This window comes from Mirounga leonina, unplaced genomic scaffold, assembly GCF_011800145.1.
Source record: "Mirounga leonina isolate KUSES-001 unplaced genomic scaffold, KU_Mleo_1.0 Mir_94, whole genome shotgun sequence".
Lineage (NCBI taxonomy): Eukaryota > Metazoa > Chordata > Mammalia > Carnivora > Phocidae > Mirounga > Mirounga leonina.
In genome coordinates, this window is record NW_023270855.1 from 5,208,873 (window position 1) to 5,221,362 (window position 12,490).

The 12,490-nt window shown below is 43.5% G+C and overlaps 1 protein-coding gene across 2 annotated transcripts in view; it reads left to right on the forward strand.

Moving 5' to 3' along the window:
• Positions 1-7,940: 7,940 nt before the first annotated feature.
• The window catches only part of TMCC1 (transmembrane and coiled-coil domain family 1), a 251,085-nt gene continuing 246,535 nt past the window's right edge, over positions 7,941-12,490 (forward strand). For both annotated transcript variants that reach the window (XM_034996432.1, XM_034996435.1), the window contains exon 1: positions 7,941-8,079. The gene's annotated coding sequence lies outside the window, so the exon portion shown is untranslated. The remainder of the gene's footprint in view (positions 8,080-12,490) is intronic.

The following is a 12,490-nucleotide window of genomic DNA, read 5'->3' on the forward strand; positions in this document are numbered from 1 at the left end:
TGCTGAGCAGGGAGCCCGATGCGGGGCTCGATCCCAGGACTCTGGGATCGTGACCTGAGCCGAAGGCAGCTGCTTAACTGACTGAGCCACCCAGGCACCCTGTGGCTTCTCAAATTATTTTTGTCAAGTTCTGTGTCTGTATTTTATTAAAAATTTTAAATAACTGGGGTGTCTGGCTCGCTCCATCAGATGAGGGTCCAACTCTTGGTTTTTTTCTTTCTTTCTTAAGATTTTATTTATTTATTTATTTGAGAGAGAGAAGGAGGGAGAGCACAGAGGGAGAGTGAGAGGGAGAAGCAGACTCCCCACTGAGCAGAGAGCCCAATGTGGGGCTCAATCCCAGGACCCTGAGATCATGACCTGAGCTGAAGACAGATGTCTGACTGACTGAGCCACCCAGGTGCCCCCAACTTTGGTTTCCACTTCAGTCATGATCTTGGGGTTGTGGGATTAAGCCACGTGTCAGGCTCCATACTCAGTGGGGAGTCTGCTTGAGATTCTCTCTCTCACCTTCTGTTCCTCTCCCACTGGTGCTCTCTCTCTCAAACAAACAAACAAACAAATAAATCTTTTTTTTTAAGATTTTATTTATTTATTTGATAGAGAGAGACACAGCGAGACAGGGAACACAAGCAGGGGGAGTGGGAGAGGGAGAAGCAGGCTTCCCCCAGAGCAGGGAGCCCGATGCGGGGCTCGATCCCAGGACCCTGGGACCATGACTGGAGCCAAAAGCAGACACTTAACGACTGACTCAACCAGGCGCCCCAATAAATAAATCTTTTTAAAAAGTTTAAATAACTTTCTCTAGTGTGACAAAAATTCCCCAAAATGTTCACATATACAAGTATTTGAGTTTAGGAGCACCTGGGTGGCTCAGTTGGTTGAGCGTCCAACTCTTGATCTCAGCTCAGGTCTTGAGTTCATGCCCCATGTTAGTCTCCACGCTAGGCCTGGAGCCTACTTTAAAAAAAAGTATTTGAGTTTAGAAATCTACAAATTGAGTCATAATTATTATCTGTGCTGCATATGTACATTAGGTATATAATCTAAAATAATGAGTAACGTCTAGCAAGTTAAGGTAAGCTTATTCCAAAATAAATCTTTAAAAAAAAATATTTTTATTTATTTATTTTGGCGGGGAGGAGCAGAGGGAGAGGGGGAGAGAGAATCTCAAGCAGACTCCCACTGAGTACAGAGGCCAATGCGGGGCTCAATCCCATAACTTTGAGATCATGATTTGAGCTGAAACCACGAGTCAGATGCTTAACTGACTGAGCCACCCAGGTGCCCCCCCAAATATGTCTTTTATAATATCTAACATTTTAATAATTGGGTTTTATATTTATCCCCTGAGTAAGGTGTAATAGTTTTTTGGTGTTATTTGATTTTGCATAAATGTTCTTCCACAGTGTTACCAAATGTTGCCTAATGAATAATATTCCAATTTCCACACTCTTAAAAGTAACTGGGTAAGTGTCTGAGTGCTAGATATTACCTCACCAAGAGCAGAATCATTTATATAATGCTTTCAACAGGAGCACACCAATATTTTTTCCCATTTTATACAGTCTCTATCCTGGAACACTACCTTTCACTGTGTCCCATGTATCTCTGATGTTCTTTTCAGTGTTTTCCCTTCTTTTCTCTTTCTGTGCTTTAATCTGGATGCTCTCTGTTGTCCGTCTTTCAGTTCACTAATCTTCTGTTCTGCTGTTTCTAATCTGCTATGAATTACATCAAATAAATTCTTTTTTTTTTAAGATTTTTTGTTTTTTAAGTAGTTTCTACATCCAATGTGGGGCTTGAATTTACAACCCTGAGATCAAGAGTTGCATGCTCTAATGACTGAGCCAGCCAGGCACCCCTAAATGAAGTCTTTATTTATTTATTTTTTTAAGATACATTTATTTATCTGAGAAAGAGAGAGAAAGAGAAAGAGAGAGAGGGAGAGGGAGAGGGAGAGAGTCCTAAGTAGACTCCATGCTGAGTGCAGAGCTGGATACAGGGCTCTATCTCAGGACCCCGCTAAAACCAAGAGTTGGACACTTACCCGACTGTACCACCTAGGTGCCCCATGAATTTTTCTTAATAACAATTTTATTAAGGCATATTATACATACAATAAACTGCGCCTATTTATAAACTGCACAATTTGATGAACTTTGACATAGGTATATACCCATGAAACCACTGCTATAATCAAGATTCAGATCATTCTCATCACCTCCAAAAGTTTCTTTGTGCTTTTACTCCTCATCTCTCTCTCCATATCTGTCCTAGGCAATCATTGATATGTTGTCACTGTAGATTAATTTGCATTTTCTAGAATTTTATATGGAATTATACAATATGTATTCTTTTGTTTTTAGCTCTGTTGCTCAGTATAATGATTTTGAGATTCATCCCCATAGTTGAGTGTATTGGTAGTTCGTTCCTTTTTTTTTTTCTTCAAGATTTTATTAATTTATTTGACAGAGAGAGAGAGCATGAACAGTGGGGAGGAGAAGAGGGGCAGAGGGAGAGTGAGATGCAGCCTCCGCGCTGAGCAGGGAGCCTGATGCAGGACTCAATCCCAGGACCCTGGGACTCAAGACCTGAGCTAAAGGCAGACACTTAACTGACTGAGCCACCCAGGCATCCCTAGTTCATTTCTTTTAACGGCTGAGTAGTATAGACTTTTTTTTTTTTTAAAGATTTTATTTATTTATTTGAGAGAGAATGAGAGACAGAGAGCACGAGAGGGAAGAGGGCAGAGGGAGAAGCAGACCCCCGCCGAGCAGGGAGCCCAATGCGGGACTCGATCCTGGGACTCCAGGATCATGACCTGAGCCTAAGGCAGTCGCTTAACCAACTGAGCCACCCAGGCGCCCCTGAGTAGTATAGACTTACTATAATTTGTTCATCCATTCACCTGTTGGTGGGTATTTGAGTTGCTTCCAGTGTTTTGATACGGGGAATAGAGCTGCTACAAGTATTCTCGTACAAGTCTTGGTATGGGTGTATAAAACGTTTTCATTTCTCTTGGGTAAATACTTACATTTTTTGAGGTGTCTTTTTGAGGTGTCCACTCAGCTGTACTATAGTCTCCAGTTATTTTACACAATTCGATAATAATCTAAGTGTTGCTATGAAGGCATTTTTATATGGTGTTAGTTGCTTTTTTTTAAGCAATCTAGTAGGTTTTTTCTTAAAAGATTTTTCAGTTTCTTTAGTGTTTACAATTGTGAATTTCTTTCTATCATTCATCATTATTTGTTAGCTGTGTAGTCTTTTTTTTTTTTTTTAAGATTTTATTTATTTATTTGACAGAGAGAGAGACAGCGACAGCAGGAACACAAGTAGGGGGAGTGGGAGAGGGAGAAGCAGGCTTCCCGCTGAGCAGGGAGCCCGATGTGGGGCTCGATCCCAGGACCCTGAGATCATGACCTGAGCCGAAGGCAGACGCTTAACGACTGAGCCACCCAGGCGCCCCTAAATCCCTTATTTCTTATCTTCTACTCATTCTGCTTCTCTGAACCCTGACTGATACAGATTTTGGTCCTGGAGGTGGTTCTAGAGGAACAGAATCTTTTTTAAAAATTTATTTAATTTAATTAATTTATTTATTTTTAAGATTTTATTTATTTATGTGGCAGAGAGAGACACAGCAAGAGAGGGAACACAAGCAGGGGGAGTGGGAGAGGGAGAAGCAGGCTTCCTGTGGGGCAGGGAGCCCCAATGTGGGGCTGGATCCCAGGACCCTGGGATCATGACCTGAGCCGAAGGCAGACGCTTAACGACTGAGCCACCTAGGCGCCCAAGAGGAACAAAATCTTAAGTTGAGTTTTCTGAATTGGTTCTGGGTTTTCTTGAATTGGTTCTCTAACCTGGTTTAAATCTAAAGGCACTAGTGACTATTTTCAGTGGTAAAGAGGGTACTGGTAGGAGTCCATAGCATGATGAAGTACTGGATACTCCTAATCAAATACCTATAGAAAGGGAGGTCCTGAGTGACCATGTATTTTCTACCTTAGGATATTTTAGTCATATTAAGGAAAATAATGGGATTGGCTGGTTGCTCCTAACTGCACTGAAGAAAATGGGGAAAGAAAAGGATGAGCTCAGGCCTTCAGTCCCCAGCCCAACCTATGCATAGATGACTTGAAAGCTTCTATATCTGCCTTGAAATAAACCGTTAGAGCCAAGAGTTCTGAAAACCAAACTCAGAGCCTCATTCTGCAAGTGGCTAATAGAGATGCTGCTTACAGTCTGTGGCAGACCCCCTGAATCACAGTGCTGAACCTTAGGATTTTGGAGCAAAGCCCTGCCATCATCTACAGATAACTGCCCGCCTTTTGAGAAACAGCTTTTGGCTTGCTACCGCGCCCTAGTAGAGACTGAATGCTTGACCATGGGCCATCAAGTTTCCATGTGACCTGAGCTGCCTATCATGAACTAGGTGTTATCTGACCGACTAGGCTATAAAGTTGTGCATAAATGGCAACCCTCCATTATCAGTGAAGTGGTATATATGAGACTGGGCTTGAATGGGCACTGAAGTGTATAAGCAAGTTGTATAAGGAAGTGGCCCAGATGTCCATGGCCCCTACTCTTAACCTGGGGAAGAGAAAACTTATTCTTGGTTTATAGCCTTGTGTACAAAGGTTCTGCACAATATGCAAGCACTGGGTGAAAATGGACTGCTGTAATACTACAGTTCCTTTCTGGGAGAGTCTTGAAGAATAACAGCCTAGGAAAAGCCTCCCGGTTGTCAGAACTTCAAGTGCTGCACCTGGTTGCTCATTTTGTCTGAAGAAATGGCCAGAAGCTCTGCTGGTCTGGAGGTCTTGGTTCCAAAGGGAAGAATGCTTCCACCAGAAGACATAACAATGATTTTCTTGAATTGGAAACTGAGACTGTCATCTGGGCACTTTGGGTATCTCATGCCTCTGAATCAACAGACAAAGAATGGAGTTCCTTATTATGCTAAGTGAAATAAGTCAGACAGAGAAAGACAAATATATGATTTCACGGGCATGTGGCATCTAAAAAAAATAAAAATGAATGAACAAACAAACAAAAGCAGGAACAGACCTATCAATTGGGTTCCCTTAGGGAAGGGGGGGATGGGCAAAATGAGTGAAGGGGAGTGGGAGATACAGGCTTCCAGTTATGAAATGAGTAAATCACAGAGATGAAAGGTACAGAATAGGGAATATAGTCAATGGAGTTGAAATGGTGTTGTATGGTGACAGATGGTAGCTACACTTGTGGTGAGCATAGCATAGTATACAGACTTGTCGAATCACTATGTTTTACACCTGAAACTAATGTAAGAAGGGAGTTCCTGTATTGGCTGGGGTGACTGGTCCTGATTACCAAGGGAGAAATTTAACTGCTACTACATAGTGGAGATGTCTTAATAATAGTCAACTATATATTGCAGTATTAAGTTACAGGATGTCAGAAGCAGAAAGGGAACATCACCTAACGACTTTGCATCCTCTTTTGGGGAAAGTTATGTGTTTTCGGTTGTATGCAGGTTAGTTGTATCATATTAGGGGGAAGTATGACTTTGTTATTGTCTTTATCTGGAACTTAAGTATATTTAAGGAGATGTGTAGGAGTGGGATTGCTGGGTCATCAGACTTTTTAATTCTAGCTATTCTAATGAGAGTGTAGTGGTATATCATGGTAGTTTTAATTAGCAAATCCCTGGATTTGCTAAAGATGTTGAGCATCTTTTTATTGTTTACTGGCCATTTTTATCTTCTTTGGTGAAGTGTTTACTAAAACCTGTGCTCATTGTTTTATTGGATTGTCTTTTTCTTTTTTTTTTTTTTTAAGATTTTATTTATTTGACAGAGAGAGATACAGCGAGAGGAGGAACACAAGCAGGGGGAGCGGGAGAGGGAGAGCAGGCTTCCCGCAGAGCAAGGAGCCCGATGCAGGGCTCGATCCCAGGACCCTGGGACCATGGCCTGAGCCAAAGGCAGACGCTTAACGACTGAGCCACCCAGGCGCCCCTACTGGTTTGTCTTTTTATTACTCAGTTATAAGAGTTCTTCATATATTCTGGATAGAAGTCTTTTGTCAGATATATTGTATTGCAAATTCTCCCTCCCATCTGTGGCTTGCCTTTTCATTTTCTTAATGGTGTCTTTTTTTTTTTTTTAAAGATTTTATTTATTTATTTGAGAGAGAGAGAATGAGAGACAGAGAGCATGAGAGGGAGGAGGGTCAGAGGGAGAAGCAGACTCCCTGCCGAGCAGGGAGCCCGACGCGGGACTCGATCCCGGGACTCCAGGATCATGACCTGAGCCGAAGGCAGTCACTTAACCAACTGAGCCACCCAGGCGCCCCTTAATGGTGTCTTTTTAAATTTAAAATATTTTTAAATTTCAATGTTCAACTTATGAACCATTTCTTTTTGTGCCCTAAGAAATCTTTGCCTATTTCAAGATCACTAAAGATTTTTTCCATGTTTTCCTCTAGAAATTAACTTTAGTTAGTTAATTAATTAATTAATTTTAAGTAGACTCCACGCCCAGTGTGGAGTCCAACACTGGGCTTCAACCCACGACCCTGGGATCAAGACTTGAGCTGAAATCAAGAGTCAGATGCTCAACTGACTGTGCCACCCAGGCGCCCCCAAATTTATAGTTTCAGCTTTCATGTTTAGAATCCATTTTTAGTTTCCTCAGGAGACTCCTCCAGTGCTCCTGAGGTCCATTAATGCATCCCATCAACCTTAAATCTAAAAGTCAACCTTGCCACCTCCCTAGCCTTCACTCTTCATCCAGTCTATCAAAACCTGTTCCTAAGAAGTGCTCTTCTCCACCACCATCAGTTTACCTTGCCTTGACCATAACAGCAGCCTCCTAACTGGCCCCTCTGTACCAACTGTGAGCCCCCTCCAGATCACTCTTCCTACTGCTATCCAAATGATGGTTTAAAAATACAAGTAATGAAAAATCCTCACTGGCTTCCCAGATTCTCAAATTATAGTCTCAAATCCTTACCTCAATTATTGCCTACCTTTTCCCACACTCAACCCCACATTCAGTGGTCTTTCAGCGCACCATTCTGGCCATGCCAAGCTCTCACCTGTTGGACCTTGTTAACTCTTTTCAAGTTGTCCTTTGGATTCCAGCCTGCATATCCTTGACTAAGCACCTCCACCCAACCCTCCCAGGTTCTCTTAGCACCATGTACCCCCCCAGAAAATATCTTACTAATAACAAGTTTTAATGTTGTGTGTTTCTCCCTTTAACGTTGTCCTCCACCAGATTTAACTTCACAAGGCTAGGGACGCCTTTATTTCCATAACGTTCTCCGAGCAAGTGGAACAGGGCCTACTACACGGAAGAAGCCTCAATACATGTGAGAAACGAATAACTGAATTAGAAAAATGGGATAATAAAGAGATAGGCCGATGGCTGCTTGTGGTCCCTTCAGTGGTAATGCTGGACGATAAATAGTAACAGTCTCGGTCCTTTTTACAGCAGCGAACGAAAACCCGTTAGATGGGAGAAAGAAGGCAGGTCTTTAGATCAAGGTAGGGAGAACAGGTGTGTGATCCCGTACAACGGCAGAAGTGCGCTCAAGCCTGCGTCGCGCTCGAGCCTCGTTCCCCAGGAAAAGGGGCCAGATTGGAGGCTTTGGTCTCAGACGCTAACGCCAGGAGGAGTCCACCCGGAGCAGCATAGCATCACCTGCACCGCTTCGTCTCAAAAGCTCAGCCACCGCGTGGGTGGGCGGAGCCACGCCTTCCGGGGGCCGTCCCCGCCCCCTGAAGCGTGCGCGCGCCCGCCGCCGCCTCACGCGTGCGCGGCTGGCTGGGGGCGGAGGTTGTGGGCGGTGGCGGCGGGCGCGCGCGCTCTCGCTCCCTCGCGCCGGTTCGCGCTCCCGCGCCGGGGTTGAAGCGGCAGTGGCGGCGGCTGCGGCGGCTGCGGCGGCTGAGGCGGCGCGGGGGGAGGGCCGGGAGGGGGGTGGTTGGGGGGGATGGACCCGGCGCGGCGGCCGCAGCGGCAGGAGCCGGCGCTTGAGCTCGAGCCACGGCGCTGGCGGAGACGCCGGCTGCTCCTCCCCTCCCCGCCGGTGAGTGAGTGCCCCCGCCCCGGATGCTGGCGGCGGCCGCGGCCCCTCAGCCCCTCCGCCTCGGGTGGGGAGAGTCGTGAGGTGAGCGTGGCCAGGCGGCGCCGCCGACGCTGGCCCGGCTTCCCGCTCGCGGCCTGGCGCCGTTCGGACCCTTGGTCGCCCCCGTTCGGGGCTGGAGCTCCGGGCCTAGGACTCGTCCTCCGGCATCCCGCCGGGCCTTTTTCTTCCCCAGCTCGTTCCGCTGTCATTTCGACCCTGGGGCTTCTCTCCCCACCCCCACCCCTCGCCCCCTTTCAGCGCGCCCCTCCTCCAGGGCCGAGGGGAGGGAGGGGCGTGTGAGGAGTTGGGCCGGGGCCTGAGGGACTGTTTGGGAGTAGACTCTGGTGGAGGTCTGGGGTCCTACGAGCCCTCGCTCGTCCTGGTGTCCCCAGAAGTTGGCCACTGGGGCTCAGCCATTGCCACCTGAAACCAGTTTTGCACCTTTTGTTTTGATTTTGAACTTGTCGTTTGATGGGAGGAAGGAGCCCGCTGTACTGGGAACGGGGGAAAATAGGTGCTGTAGGGTGGGTTGTGAGTCTAGGCTGGCTGGGCTTGGTCTAAGAGTGCCTTTTATTAATCCTTTTAGGAAGGGAAAAGGGGGCTCAGTGAGTTGCCCCTTCCCTAAAGGGCCAGAGATCCGTTTAAAGCTTGCAAACCCCTGCTTTTTTTCATTCTAAGCAGAGGTGTGTGTAATGTTGGTCCAGTTGTTGGTTTGGCTCATCCCTTAACAACATTGATGGTGAGGTGAATCTGCAGCAGAGTTTCTTTAAGTAGCCCACTTGAGCTGTTGGCCAGTTTTCCCCCTTTTCTTTGGTGACACCATACATTTGAGCGTTGGTAGATTCTAGTCAAAGCTTTTGCGGGCTGCCTTTTCATCCTGACTTGTCACAGAGGAAGGGAAGATGAAAACACACACTCTAATCCAAAATGGTTGCTGTAAGTCTTACATACTCATAAGCATCTCCAGGAAAGGTCTCTGCATTCCTAAATTAGCTAATTCTTAAAAAAAAAAAAAAAAAAAATTCAGGGCTTAAAAAGCAGGTAGCTGCTTTAGAATAAAACTTTGATATGTTTATGTCTTCTGACCAGTATGTTACATTTTGGGAGTGATTGGTTAAACCAAATCCTTGTCTTTGAAGTACCTGTGTATAGAAATTGTTGCAAAGGGGCGCCTGGGTGGCTCAGTTGGTTGCCTTCGGCTCACGTCATGATCCCAGAGTGCTGGGATCGAGCCCTGCATCGGGCTCCCTGCTCCGCGGGGAGCCTGCTTCTCCCTCTGCCTGCCGCTCCCTCTGCTTGTGTTCCTGCTCTCACTGTGTCTGTCAAATAAAGAAATAAAATCTTAAAAAAAAAAAAAAAAAGAAATTGTTGCCTGGAGGAAAGAACCTTATGAAAATGTTAATGACAAGATTCCTCCAGGGGCTAGATAACGTTTTTTTCTCCATTTGTAGATTAGAACAGTGAGACTGGAATTGTGAGTAGGTGGTAGTTTTACTAGTGTCCTGTAACACACCATGCTTATAGGTGGGATTTTAACTATATCTCGTCCTCTACCAACAGAGTTGGCTTGTATTTTTTTTGAAATCACACACCCACTCTCTGGCTAGTATAGAAGGATTAAAAAGCTGCTTCTGGTCTGTGGGCGGTAACCTTTTAATTTCTAAAGAGTTTTCAGTTGCTTACAAAATAGATTGCTGATCAGCATAGGAAAAATTTAGATATTAAAATTTCATTAGCATGTGATCAAGATCTGTTATAATTATGAGCATTAAGATTTGGCATGGTGTGGGTGCCGTGTACTATGTATAGGAAATTAGATTTCTCAGAGTATTTGCATCTTAAGATAAATAGAAGCGCAGTCAGCTGACAGAATGTTGTTACACCTTCCAGTGGTTGAGAGAATCTTTTATGAGCACAAAAAAACCTGTACAGTTTGATGAAGAAACCCAGTGACCTGGACTAGTTGGTGACCACCATTTCTTTAAGCTGTTTGCTCCTTCTCTGTACTAGAATATTTCCCCTTTCCTGCAAGAGTTTTTATGCCTGTCATATATGTACAAAACATATAATGGCTGAGGGCTTAAGTTTAAATTCCTCAGAATGACATTTATGGATCACTCATTTATTTATTCATAAAATATTTATTGAGTCCTTATTTTGTTCCAGGAGTTTTTCTAAGTACTGGGCTATGGTGGGGAACAAAATAGACGAGGTCCTTGTTACTGAGCTTTTTTCTGTGTGTATGAGAATGAGAATAGCAAGCAAACATGATAATTCCAGGTAATGCTATAAATCAGCAATTAGCAAACTTTTTCTGTAAAAGACCAGAAAGTAAATATTTTAGGCCTTATGGGCCATACAGTTTCTGTTGCAGCTACTCTGTTGTTTAGTGTAAAGTAGCCACAGGCAGTACATAAACAAGTGTTTCTATGTTCTAATTAAATTTTGGAATTTCATATCATTTTCCCATGTCACAAAATATTATTATTCGTGATTTTTTTCCCCCCTTTGGCCATACTATAACATGGGACAAGCTGGATTTGGCCTGTAGGCTGTAATCTGGCCCTTTATAGAAAAAGTTTGCTGATTCCTGATAACAGCTATGAGGAAAATAAGATAAGATGATGTGACCAGTGAGTGACTGGTGGGGGTCGTGGAGAGGCCTCACTAAGGAGAAGATACCTGAGTCGTGGTCTAAAAGATGGAAGAACTTTGCTGGCAAATGAAACAGCAGGTACAAAGATCTGTAGGTGGAAATGAGCTGCTCCTGTGTTTCCCAGCATTGAACTTTTTACATACCATGTCATTCTTGGCTTTGTCTTTCTTTCATTTTGTTCTTAACTAGGTTGCCCTCTTCCTGTCAGGTTTTAAAAGTCTACCCATAATAGAATCTAAGACTTGGAAGGAATCTTAACTTTCTACCCAATTGCTTTCTTCTAAAATGTGCTCAGTGATTTTTCAGCTTCTGTTTGAAACCTCTGATGACAGTAAATTCATTGCTTTGAGGTAGCCTATGAGAATTTTAGATAGCTCTAATTGTTAGAATGTTCTTCATGTTGTAATAGGATTCACCCTTTCTACCTTTTTTCCCTGATGCTACCTTTCGGTGACCATGGAGGAAGCTTGCAGTGGAGTTGTACCGCGTTCCCAGAATTCAGTTCTAACTGAAGTCAGCACTTGAAACAAAAATCGTATAAAATGAAAACTATACTTGAAAATCCTTTAAATTGTGGGGCAATTAGGTGGCTTGGTTGGTTAAGCGTCTGACTCTTGAATTCGGCTCAGGTTGTGAGTTTAAGCCTGATTGGTGTTGGGCTCCACGCTGGTTGTAGAGCCTACTTAAAAAAAAAAAAAAAAATCCCTTAAAATGCTTAAAAAGTACTGTGTGCATGTTTTTGTATATATAATGATATATAATTCTTATGCACTTTGCAGACTGAGAGCCACAGAGCATTACTGAAGGAAGGAGCAGGAGGAAATAAATTATTACGTAGATATGTAGACCTTAAACAATTTTGCTTTTTAAAACAGCTGTCAAATCCCTATCAGAGAGTGGTGGATGGTGGAGAATTTTATGTGTTCCTGCTTCCTTGCAGGGCTAATTTTATTGTATTTTTACTTTAAGCCTTTATTACATTGATAAACGTTCAGAAATGTGTTGTGATATTAAATGAGATAATATGTATGGAAGCACATGGTAAGTGGTCAATAAATGTTTGCAAGATTTAGATTTAAATTTTTGCTTTAGTGGGCTCATATGCACACTGTCCTTTGAAAAGTTGCAGAGAAGAACTTGGCCACCTGCTTCCTGTCTTTCCAAATTGGCATTTCCTCTTGTGGCTTTACCAAACAGCTGTCACTCTCTATGTCCTTGAGCGTTGGTCACATTTTACCAGAGGTCAGCTAGTAAGTTAAATGACAGTATGATGTAACTCTATTCTGTCACATGATTCTTAAAGTATTTGAACACTGCTGTTGTCTCCCATTTAAATCTTCACTTTTCAGGGCTAAATTTCATTTCTTTCAGTCTTGTTTCCTCACCCTCTGGTTGTTCTTATGAGTGTACCAATTTATTCTTTTTTACTTTGGTACCCTGAAGTACATTTTAAGGTACAGACTCAACTTTTATCTCCTTGATGAAGTCTACTCTCATAATTCTAGACCTTCTCTATATTCCTAATATACTTTTATCTACACTTCTCAGTTTAATATTTTCTTATATTTGTTTCATGAGCATTTTTCTTACCTCACAATGAGACAGTAAGCTTCTTAAGGGCCAAAACCATGTTTCAGGTATCTTTTGTGCCCATGCACTGAGTAAAATTTCAGGCATGCAGTAGTTTACAGTTAAAAAAAAAAAACAAAAAACGTT